Below are 11,817 nucleotides of genomic sequence, written 5' to 3' on the forward strand. Positions count from 1 at the left end.
AAAAGCATAAAACAATTTAGTCACTGAATATGGCTGTATGTAGGTTATTACTGTGGGGAAACTTGGTTCGGCCAAAGTATTGTTTTTGTGAAAAACTCTGACAGATCAAGATCTTTAATGTTTCCATAACATAACACTTAAACAAAATTAAAAATGAATGAGCTACCCAGTTACCAAGATTTCACTTACATTAATATAGCTGCACATATGAAATTTGAGTGTAAATTTATTTTTCCAAGATTTTTAAATGATGAACACTATTTGAAAGAAAGAGAACCAATCTATTGATTATTTACAACTGATAATACAATTTCATTTCATGGATTTTTTCCCCCTATACAGTACATAAAACAATTAATATGAAGCCACCCACAAAACATGATGGGGGTGTCTTCCTCACTACCCTTGACTTCTTTTTTTTTAATATAAATTTATTTATTTTAATTGGAGGTTAATTACTTTACAATATTGTATTGGTTTTGCCATACATCAACATGAATCTGCCACGGGTATACACGTGTTCCCCATCCTGAACCCCCCTCCCACCTCCCTCCCTGTACCATCCCTCTGGGTCATCCCAGTGCACCAGCCCCAAGCATCCTGTATCATGCATCGAACCTGGACTGGCGATTCGTTTCATATATGATATTTTACATGTTTCAATGCCATTCTCCCAAATCATCTCACCCTCTCCCTCTCCCACAGAGTCCAAAAAACTACCCTTCACTTTCTAAGATGGTATCACTCATAGTGATTTAAATCAGACTGGGTGGCTTAAACCACAGAAATGAATTTGTTCACAGTTCTGGAAGCTAGGCGTCCAAGATCATGGTGTTAGCTGGGTTGGTTTTGTGAGACATCTCTTCCTAGCTTGCAGATGGTTGCCTTCTCACTGTATAGTCACATGGCTTTTTCTCTGTGCACATCTGTCCCTTCCTCTTTTTAATAATGACGTCAGTCCTATTAGAGTCCCACTGTTGTGACCTCACTTAACTTTAATAATTTCCCTAAAGGCTCTGTTTCCAAATATAGTCATAATGGGGGTTAGGGCTACACAGGAGGTGGGCATAGAGACACAATTCAGTCCATAACAATAGTTATTAACAGACATTATAAAATTGTAATGGATCAGATATCAGTGGACTTGCCCTGGTTACAGTGGTTAAGAATCCGCCTGCCAATGCTGGGGACATGAGTTCACCTCCTGGTCCAGGAAGGTTCCACATGCCCACGGAGCAACTAAGCACGTGTGCCACAGCTAGTGAGCCAGAGTGCTCTAGAGCCTGCCCACAGCAATGAAGAGTGGCCTCTGCTCGCCACAACTAGAGAAAGCCCTTGCAGAGCAATGAAGATGCAGTGCAGCCAAAAATAAGCAAATAAAACTTTATATATATATAAAGATATCTAGCAGTTCAGGAGTCCCAGAATGTGAACCCACCTTACGTAACCTTACGTAACCCACCTTACCTAACATCCAACTTCCTTGTAAAAAAAAAAAAAAAACAAACCTGTTTTATTCAGTAATTAATTTAACCAATATTTATTGAGTGCTAACTTTAAGCCTCTTGATGAAAGTGAAAGGAGAGTGAAAAAGTTGGCTTAAAGCTCAACATTCAGAAAACTAAGATCATGGCATCTGGTCCTATCACTTCATGGGAAATAGATGGGGAAACAGTGGAAACAGTGTCAGACTTTATTTTTGGGGGCTGCAAAATCACTGCAGACGGTGACTGCAGCCATGAAATTAAAAGACGCTGACTCCTTGGAAGGAAAGTTATGACCAACCTAGACAGCATGTTAAAAAGCAGAGACATTACTTTGCCAACAAAGGTCCATCTAGTCAAGGCTATGGTTTTTCCAGTGGTCATGTATGGATGTGAGAGTTGGACTGTGAAGAAAGCTGAGTGCCAAAGAATTGATGCTTTTGAATTGTGGTGTTGGAGAAGACTCCTGAGAGTCCCTTGGCCTGCAAGGAGATCCAATCAGTCCATTCTAAAGGAGATGAGTCCTGGGTGTTCTTTGGAAAGAATGATGCTGAAGCTGAAACTCCAGTACTTTGGCCACCTCATGCAAAGAGTTGACTCATTGGAAAAGACTCTGATGCTGGGAGGGATTGGGGGCAGGAGGAGAAGGGGACGACAGAGGATGAGATGGCTGGATGGCATCACCGACTCGATGGATGTGAGTTTGAGTGAACTCTGGGAGTTGGTGATGGACAGGGAGGCCTGGCATGCTGCAATTCATGGGGTCACAAAGAGTCGGACATGACCGAGCGACTGAACTGAACTGAACTTTGAGCTTAAGATACAGCAATAAACAAACTGTACTATGTGCTTGACCTCATGAAGTTTGTTTTCTAATAGAAGAGACAGACAATAAACAAATTAAGATGTAGAATGTAATGTCAGGTAGTGATATATATTTTGAATTAAAAAAAAAGCAAACAAGGAAGTAGACAACTTGCGTGTGTAGGGGCAGCTGCTATGCAAGACAGGGTGGAGGTAAGGCCTCTCTTAAGAAGTAACATCTGAGCAGAGACTAGAAAAGAGTGAAGTAGTGAGCCTGTGGCTGTGCAGAGGAGGAACATTCTAGGTAAAAGACAGGTGCAAAGGTTCTAGGGAAGGAGAGCAGTGTGTTCCAGGGTCTGCAAGGAAGCCAGTGTGATGGAGCAGAATGAGCTGGGGGCGAGTGATAAGTGATAAGACCATGAAGGATCTCATAACATTCTAGTCTACAAGAGAAGAAGCCACTGAAGCATACGGAGAACAGAAGAAATAGAAACTGATTTATATTTTAAAGCCTCTCTGGCTGCTGTGTGGAGAAAAGATGAGGGAGTGGAGACCCAATATGGAGCAGAAAGACAACTGGCCCAATGCCGGGCTGAATGAATCACAAACTGGAATCAAGATTGCCGGGAGAAATATCAACAACCTCAGACATACAGATGATACCACTCTAATGGCAGAAACCAAAGAGAAACTAAAGAGCCTCTTGATGAGACTGAAGTGAAAGTCACTCAGTCATCATGTCCAGCTATTTGTGACCCCATGGACTATACAGTCCATGGAATTCTCCAGGCTAGAATACTGGAGAGGATAGCTGTTTGCTTCTCCAGGGAATCTTCCCAACCCAGGGATCGAACCCAGCTCTCCCACATTGCAGGCAGAATCTTTACCAGCTGAGCTACCAGGAAAGCCTGATGAGAGTGAAAGAGGAGAGCAAAAAAGCTGGCTTGAAACTCAACGTTAAAAAAGCAAAGATCATGGCAACCAGCCCCATCCCAGAAGAGTAGAAAATGGAAACAGTGACAGATTTTCTTTTGGGGGGAACTTCTTTTCTTTTCTGGGGCTTGCAGACAATAACTTCAGCCATGAGGTTAAAAGATATTTGTTCCTTGGAAGGAGAGACACGACAAACCTAGACAGCACATTAAAAAGCAGAGACACCACTTTGCCAACAAAGCCCAAATAGTCAAAGCTATGGTTTTTCCAGTAGTCATATATGGATGTGAGAGTTGGACCATAAAGAAGGCTGAGTGCCGAAGAATTGATGCTTTTCAATTGTGGCGCTGGAGAAAACTCTTGAAAGTCTCTTGGACTGCAAGGAGATCAAACCAGTCAATCTTAAAATAAATCAACCCTGAACATTCATTGGAAAGACTGATGCTGAAGCTCCAATACTTTGACCAGCTGATGCAAAGAGCTGACACCTTGGAAAAGACTCTGATGCTGGGAAAGATTGAAGGCAAAAGGAGAAGGGGGCAGCAGAGGATGAGATGGTTAGATAGCATCACTGACTTAATGGGCATGAATTTTGAGCAAACCCTGGGAGATAGTAGAGGACAGAAGAGCCTTGGCTCTTCTTTACAGTCCATGGCTTGTAAACAGTCAGACATGACTGAGTGACTGAGCACACAAGCCCAATGCTGTACATATTTTACTGCAATTAAAAAAAAAAAAAAGATGTTTGTCATTTTTGCTTCATTTTTTTTTTACTGTTCACAAAGTTTAGAATTAGGTGATCTGCTCATAGTATTAGAGGTTACAGAGCTGATATCTGAACCCAGATCTGACTGCCTCCAAAACCTATACCTTGACCACCCTGCTTTACTGTCCCTCTATTAGTGTCCCTGGGACCCCTCCTCCTCTTGCATTTCACATATTCCAAGGTCTTATCTCCCTCAGAGAGCTCTTGAGATTACTAGCTCACATTCATTCATTCAACAAATATCCACTGAGCTTTTCCTAGGTACCAGGAACTATGAAAATACCTTTTCCATACTCATGTAATTCTCATCACAGCCCACAGTGAAAGTGATAGTGCTTAGACCCGAGAAAACTGCAGCTTGGAGAGGTTATATCACATGTTCAGTACTACAGGCCTAGTTGGTAACCAAGGCAGGCACTAAATTCAGGTACTCCTAGCTCTGGAGACAAAGCTTTTAATGACCTCTTTGTTCCCTGGAGACAAGAGTATTGTTTTTCTTATTTCTGGCATTGTGTTTACCATGAGGGAAAGGTCACATCCACAGTTAGTAGCTTCAGTCACTGTTGTTCTCTGTCTACACCTGATAGATTCCTCTGGTTAATGTTTCTTCTGTTTATGTCTTTTCTCTCCCCCAGAAGATCTGAGCTCCATATTCGGGGAATTTCTTCTTTACCTCTGCATCCCAGCATCTGAAGCTAGAAGGAAACTGAGTGTTCTTTCCCAAGCCTCTGTCCTCTCAGGAGTTATTTCTCAAATATGCCATCTTCCAGGTACTCAGGGGAGCCAAGACTAGAACGTGAGGGCACGTGATGCCACAGGGTCTCAGTTTAAATGTAGAGGAAAGTTAAGGGAATCGATGGTGTGTGAAAAGGTCCATAAGACACCTTTAAATCTCTTTCACTAATCTTTTAATAGAACCATTCGCTCTTTTTTTGTGGGGGCGGTGGGGGGGAGGCTGTGCCGCATGCAAACTCTTAGTTTCGGCGTGACATGTGGGATCTAGTTCCCCAACCAGATATCAAACCTGGGATCTAACTCTGCATTGGGAGTGCAGAGGCTTAGCCACTGGAGCACCAAGTCCCAAGAGGGAGCTCTTTTTAGTTGAAAGATATGAACCCAGGGTTCAACACTCTGTAATTTGACTACCATCTGATAGGTTAAAAGAATGATGGGGCTCTTCCCATCAAGGTTCAAGTACAGTTTTTGGTTGCTGTCTTTTCTTGAATACTGTCACTGGGTTCCGATGTGTGGGGTAGACCCTCATCAGATGGAGACTCTCTGCAGGCCTCTTTGACCTGCAGGAAATAAGCTTCTAATACTGCACTAGAGTCTTACAGTACTGGGTCATATCAGAGTCCACAAGAGCTGGTTGAGCATGTGTGGTTCTATCGTTAAGGGCATGGGTTGCCTGGTATGATTTCATCAGACATCAACTTCTGTCTCCCAAAAGGTGCTGATCTTATTGTCCTAAGAGTTAAAGATAACACTTTAAGCTAAGGTAATACTGTGATTTCAGTTAGTTTTGCCAATTTTCATTTTAGAATGCCATCACTACAATCAACCATTCTTGAAGATTGAGGATGACGGGGCCAATAGTAGTGCCATTACCCTCCATCTAGTTGTTTCATAATTTGTCCAGTAAAGTGACTCCCTCTATCACCTGAAATTAAGTTTCAGTTCAGTTCAGTCGTTCAGTCATGTCCAACTCTTTGCGACCCCATGAACCGCAGCACACCAGGCCTCCCTGTCCATCACCAACTCCTGGAGTCCACCCAAACCCATATGCATTGAGTCGGTGATGCCATCCAACCGTCTCATCCTCTGTTGTCCCCGTCTCCTCCTTCTCTCAATCCTTCCCAGCATCAGGGTCTTTTCCAATGAGTCAGCTCTTCACATCAGGTGGCCAAAGTATTGGAGTTCCAGCTTCAACATCAGTCCTTCCAATGAACACAGGACTGATTTCCTTTAGGATGGACTGGTTGGATCTCCTTGCAGTCCAAGGGACTCTCAAGAGTCTTCTCCAACACCACAGTTCAAAACCATCAATTCTTCAGTGCTCAGCTTTCTTTATAGTCCAACTCTCACACCCATGCATGACCACTGGAAAAACCATAGCCTTGACTAGATGGACCTTTGTTGGCAAAGTAATGTCTCTGCTTTTCAATATGCTGTCTAGGTTGGTCATAACTTTCCTTCCAAGGAGTAAGCGTCTTTTATTTTCATGGCTGCAATCACCATCTGCAGTGATTTTAGAGCCCCAAAAAATAAAGTCTGACACTGTTTCCACTGTTTCCCCATCTATTTCCCATGAAATGATGGGACCGGATGCCATGATCTTAGTTTTCTGAATGTTGAGCTTTAAGCCAACTTTCTCACTCTCCTCTTTCACTTTCGTCAAAAGACTCTTTAGTTCCTCTTCACTTTCTGCCATAAGGGTGGTGTCATCTGCATATCTGAGGTTATTGAGATTTCTCCCGGCAATCTTGATTCCAGCTTGTGCTTCCTGCAGCCCAGCATTTCTCATGATGTACTCTGCATTTAAGTTAAATAAGCAGGGTGACAATATACAGCCTTGACATACTCCTTTTCCTATTTGGAACCAGTCTATTGTTCCATGTCCAGTTCTAACTGTTGCTTCCTGATCTGCATACAGGTTTCTCAGGAGGCAGGTTAGGTGGTCTGGTATTCCCATCTCTTTCAGAATTTTCCACAGTTGATTGTGATCCACACAGTCAAAGGCTTTGGCATAGTCAATAAAGCAGAAATAGATGTTTTTCTGGAACTCTCTTGCTTTTTCAATGATCTAGCAGATGTTGGCAATTTGCTCTCTGGTTCCTCTGCCTTTTCTAAAACCAGCTTGAACATGTGGAAATTCACGGTTCACGTTTTGTTGAAGCCTGGCTTGGAGAATTTTGAGCATTGCTTTACTAGTGTGTGACTGAGTGCAATTGTGCTGTAATTTGAGCATTCTTTGGCGTTGCCTTTCTTTGGGATTGGAATGAAAACTGACAAACATGGCAAACAGATGGGGAAACAGTGGAAACAGTGTCAGACTTTATTTTTCTGGGCTCCAAAATCACTGCAGACGGTGACTGCAGCCATGAAAATAAAAGACGCTTACTCCTTGGAAGGAAAGTTATGACCAACCTAGACAGCATATTGAAAAGCAGAGACATTACTTTGCCAACAAAGGTCTGTCTAGTCAAGGCTATGGTTTTTCCAGTAGTCATGTATGGATGTGAGAGTTGGACTGTGAAGAAAGCTGAGCACTGAAGAATTGATGCTTTTGAACTGTGGTGTTGGAGAAGACTCTTGAGAGTCCCTCAGATTGCAAGGATATTCAACCAGTCCATTCTAAAGGAGATCAGTCAGTCCTGGGTGTTCTTTGGAAGGAATTATGCTAAAGCTGAAACTCCAATACTTTGGCCACCTCCTGTGAAGAGTTGACTCATTGGAAAAGACTCTGATGCTGGGAGGGATTGGGGGCAGGAGGAGAAGGGGCCGACAGAGGATGAGATGGCTGGATGGCATCACCAACTCGATGGATGTGAGTTTGAGTGAACTCTGGGAGTTGGTAATGGACAGGGAGGCCTGGCGTGCTTCAATTCATGGGGTCGCAAAGAGTCGGACACGACTGAGCGACTGAACTGAACTGAACTGAAAGACAGAAAGACCCCTTTTGCAGAGAATTCATGACCTAGATAATGAACTACCTCTTTTGAGAACTGAGGCTTTTCTTGAGGTCTTACAGCTTTTTATAGGAGCCCCTGGTGGCTCAGTTGGTAAAGAGTCTACCTGCAGTGTGGGAGACCCAGGTTCCATCCCTGGGTTGGGAAGATCCCCTGGAGTAGGAAATGGCAACCCACTCTAGTAGTCTTGCCTGGAAAATTCCATGGACGGAGGAGCCAGGTAGGCTACAGTCCACGGGGTCACAAAGAGTTGGACACTACTGAGTGACTTCACTACAGCTTTTATAAGCCAGTCATTGTAACAGATATGTTGACTTGATTCCTGAGTTCTCCAGGGATGAGGAACAAAGAAGCATATCATTTACATATTATATCAAGGCAGAGTCTCTGAGAACTTCCGGAAGAGTATTAAAATCCCGATGTTAAATTTGTGAAGAGTATGAGGGAGCCTCAGTAAACCCCTGATGCACTGCTGGCCAGTAAGACTCCTGGTTTCTCCAAGTAAAAGCAAACATTGACTTACTTTGTCCACAAGGATGCTGAAGAAAGCAGAGCATAAGTCTACAACTACTAAAGCATTTGGACTCAGCTAGTATATTTGCCAACAAAGTAATTAGATTTGGTACCTCTAGAAACTTCAGTATCACAATGGCTTTTGCTTACGGCTCTAGGGTCTTACACAAATCTCCATCCAAAACAAAACAAAAACAAAACAAAACAAATCTCCATCCCAGTCTGCAGGGTTTCTTTAAAGGCAAGATAGGAACACTCCAAGAACTGATACAGGGGATATTAAGCCTCTGACTTACTACATCTTCTGTTATATGGGTGAGCCTGTGTATGGCTTCAGGCTTCAAGGAGTACTGAGGTGAATTAGGAAGTGGTTTAGAAGGATCATTCTGAATTTTAATGAGCTTGGGACTTTTTATTGTTTCCACATCCATGGAAGAGGCCCATAGAGTATCAGGGATTTCAGAGATATATATCAGCTCAGTTCAGTTCAGCCGTTAAGTCATGTCCAACTCTTTGCAACCCCATGGACTCCAGCACGCCAGGCTTCCCTGTCCATCACCAACTCCTGGAGTCCACCCAAACCCATGTCCATTGAGTCAGTGATGCCATCAACCATCTCATCCTCTGTCGTCCCCTTCTCCTTCTGCCTTCAGTCTTTCCCAGCATCAGGGTTTTTTCCAATGAGTCAGTTCTTCTCATCAGGTGGCCAAATAGCAACCTTACTTTATGGAATTTAGTAGTCTCCTCAGGACAATCAGTTTGGGCTTAGAGAATACATAATGCCTCAGTGTCAGATGAGTCTGGAAATTCTAAGGTTATTTCTCCTGATGAAAATTTTACTTGGCTTTATAATGCAGAAAGCCGGTCTTCCCTCCACCCAAAACAAACAACTTTTTATTGAAGTATAGTTCATTTACAATGTTGTGTTAGTTTCAGGTATACAGCAAAGTGATTCACTTACAGATATATACTTTTTCAGATTCTTTTCCATTATAGGTTATTGCAAGATATTGAATGTAGTTCCCTGTGTCCTAGTAGGTCCTATTGTTTATCTATTTGTGTATAGTAGTTTGTATCTCTTAATCCCAAACTCCTAAATTATTCCTTCTCTCTTCCTTTCCCTTTTGCTAACCGTAAATTTGTTTTCTGTGAGCCTATTACTGTTTTGTGAAAGCGAAACTGAAAGAAAAAGTCGCTCAGTGGTGTCCGATTCTTTGCAACCCCAAGGACCGTCCGTGGAATTCTCCAGGCCAGAATACTGGAGTGGGTAGCCTGAACCTGGGTCTCCTGCATTGGAGGTGGATTCTTTACCAACTGAGGTATCAGGGAAGCCCATTTCTGTTTTGTAAATAAGTTCATTTGTATCATTTTTTTAAGGTTCCATATATAAGTGATATGCTATGATATTTGTCTTTGACTTATTTCACTCAGTATGATAATCTCTAGCTCCATCCGTGTTGCTGCAAATGGCATGACTTCATTCTTTTTTACAGATGAGTAACATTCCATTGGGGCGGGTGCGTTTATGTGCTGTGCGCACACATACCACAACTTCTTATCCATTCAACTGTCGATGGACATTTAGGTTGCTCCCACATCTTGACTATTGTAAATAGTAAATAGCTGTATAAATAAATAGTGAATAGCTGTACCTAGGAAATTCACAGGGGTAGTATCATATAATAGTAAAATATCACTTTCAGAGGAAGAGCCAACAGTTATGGGTTCCAATAAAGGAATTCTTGGAACTTGACATTACTTCGAGGAAGTGCTTCATGTATCATGTGGCTTTATTTCTTTTTGTTTTAATATTTTTAAAATTTTTATTTGTGTATTAGCTGGGCTGGGTCTTCATTGCTGCATGGGCTTATCTCTAGTTGTGGCAAGTGGGGGCTACTCTGTAGTTGCAGTTTGTGGGCTTCTCATTGCGGTGCAGGCTTCAGTAGTTATGGTTCTCAGGCTCCAGAGCACAGGCTTAATAGTTGTGGCACATGGGCTTAGCTGCTCTGCAGCATGTGAGATCTTCCTCCCTGACCAGAGATCTAATCCATGTCTTCTACATTGGCAGGTAGATTCTTTACTGCTGAGCCACCAGGGAAGCCGCCTTGACAGTTTTAAAGTAAATAGAGTTGAGGGGTGGGGGTGTGGAAGGAGCTCCCTGGGGCCCTGGTGGTTAGGAGTCGAGACTTTCACTGCCATGGCCTGGGTTCATTTCCTCATGCAGAACTGAGATCCTGCCAGTCATGTGAAACAGCCAAAAAAAAAAGAAAGAAAGAAAAGAAATAAGTAAATAGAGCTGCTCTGGTATCTATCAATATGGTAGAAATTCTCTATTTAAGTTTACTTTAATTTTCATTCTTAAGTTAAAGGAATTATTGAAAGTAGCTTACTGGGCAACTTCTTGGAGCCTTATCATTGTTGACAGTCATCACAAGAATCTGGGAGTTGTGGGCTCTCTTACAGGGCAACTGGATTGTTAAAAGTGGGCCAATCTACCAACGTCCCTTATGATTACAAGTATCTCTACCAATAGGGTCAAAACATGGAGTAGGAATATACATCTTGAAGTTGGGTCAGGATTGTTACCTTGAATTTATTTGCCTGATAGCCTTTTTCTATTCTACTGTTCTTTCAAAATGTTCAGCAAAATGTTGAAGCTCTGGGAGGGAAGTGACTTCCAATTCTAATTTATGTTCCTATAACAAACCATGGAGCTCTGGGTGAAGCCTATTAACAAAATGGCCACACAAGGCAAAACTAGTCCCCAGATCTTTGAGACCGGAGTACTGTCTGTGCGTGCTAAGTCACTTCAGTGGTGTCTGACTCTTTGTAACACTATGGACTGTGGCCCTCCAGGCTCCTCTGTCTAAGGGATTCTCCAGGCAAGAATACTAGAGCAGGTTACCATGCCCTCCTCCAGGGGATCTTCCCAACCCCAGGAACGAATTGAAATAGATAATCTTGTTTAGACTTCAGAGACAAAGCAGAGCAGGCCTCTGATCTTGTTTGTTAACCTTCCTGGACTGCCTGAGGTGGGTGCAACCCTTATAGCACCATAGATAAGACAGGGGATGAATCTTGAGATTATTGAGCCCCTAGATGGGGTCTTGTAAACCAAGCCCCAGGCTTAACAACATTCCAAGTTTCACAGGACAAAACAAACAGCATTAACAAGAAACCAGAGCTGCAATTTGCTTACAAATTGATGATGATATCAGTTTATGTCCTGGGATTATAAGTGAGAACTCCAAACTGCAGTTTTTCAATCCTCACCCCAAGGAGTGCTGCCTAGCACCTTTTCCCAATTGGGATTCCAGATGTGCTGTCACGGGACTTCCCAGCACTGTTTAAGTCCGTATGTTGGTCAAAATCCTATTTGGTGATGTATCCTCTATTATTAGTTCTCTTTTCTTTTAATGTTAGTATATTGAAAGTAAACTAGATAATTCTCTAATAAGTATTAATATTATCTATTTGTAGAAAAAGAGGGGCTTATTTTGTTAACAAATCCTTTGAACTTGAGACGAAAGTGAAAACTTTCTGCAAAGCAGGGTCTTTTCAATATATTTCTTAATGCCAATTCTGAGCATTTCCGGGACTTAGTATCATGTTAACAAACTAGCTCAGC

The sequence above is a fragment of the Bos grunniens genome, chromosome 2 (assembly GCF_055505025.1).
Source record: "Bos grunniens cultivar Pamir isolate PY7600 chromosome 2, Bosgru_T2T1.0, whole genome shotgun sequence".
In the NCBI taxonomy this organism is placed as follows: Eukaryota; Metazoa; Chordata; class Mammalia; order Artiodactyla; family Bovidae; genus Bos; species Bos grunniens.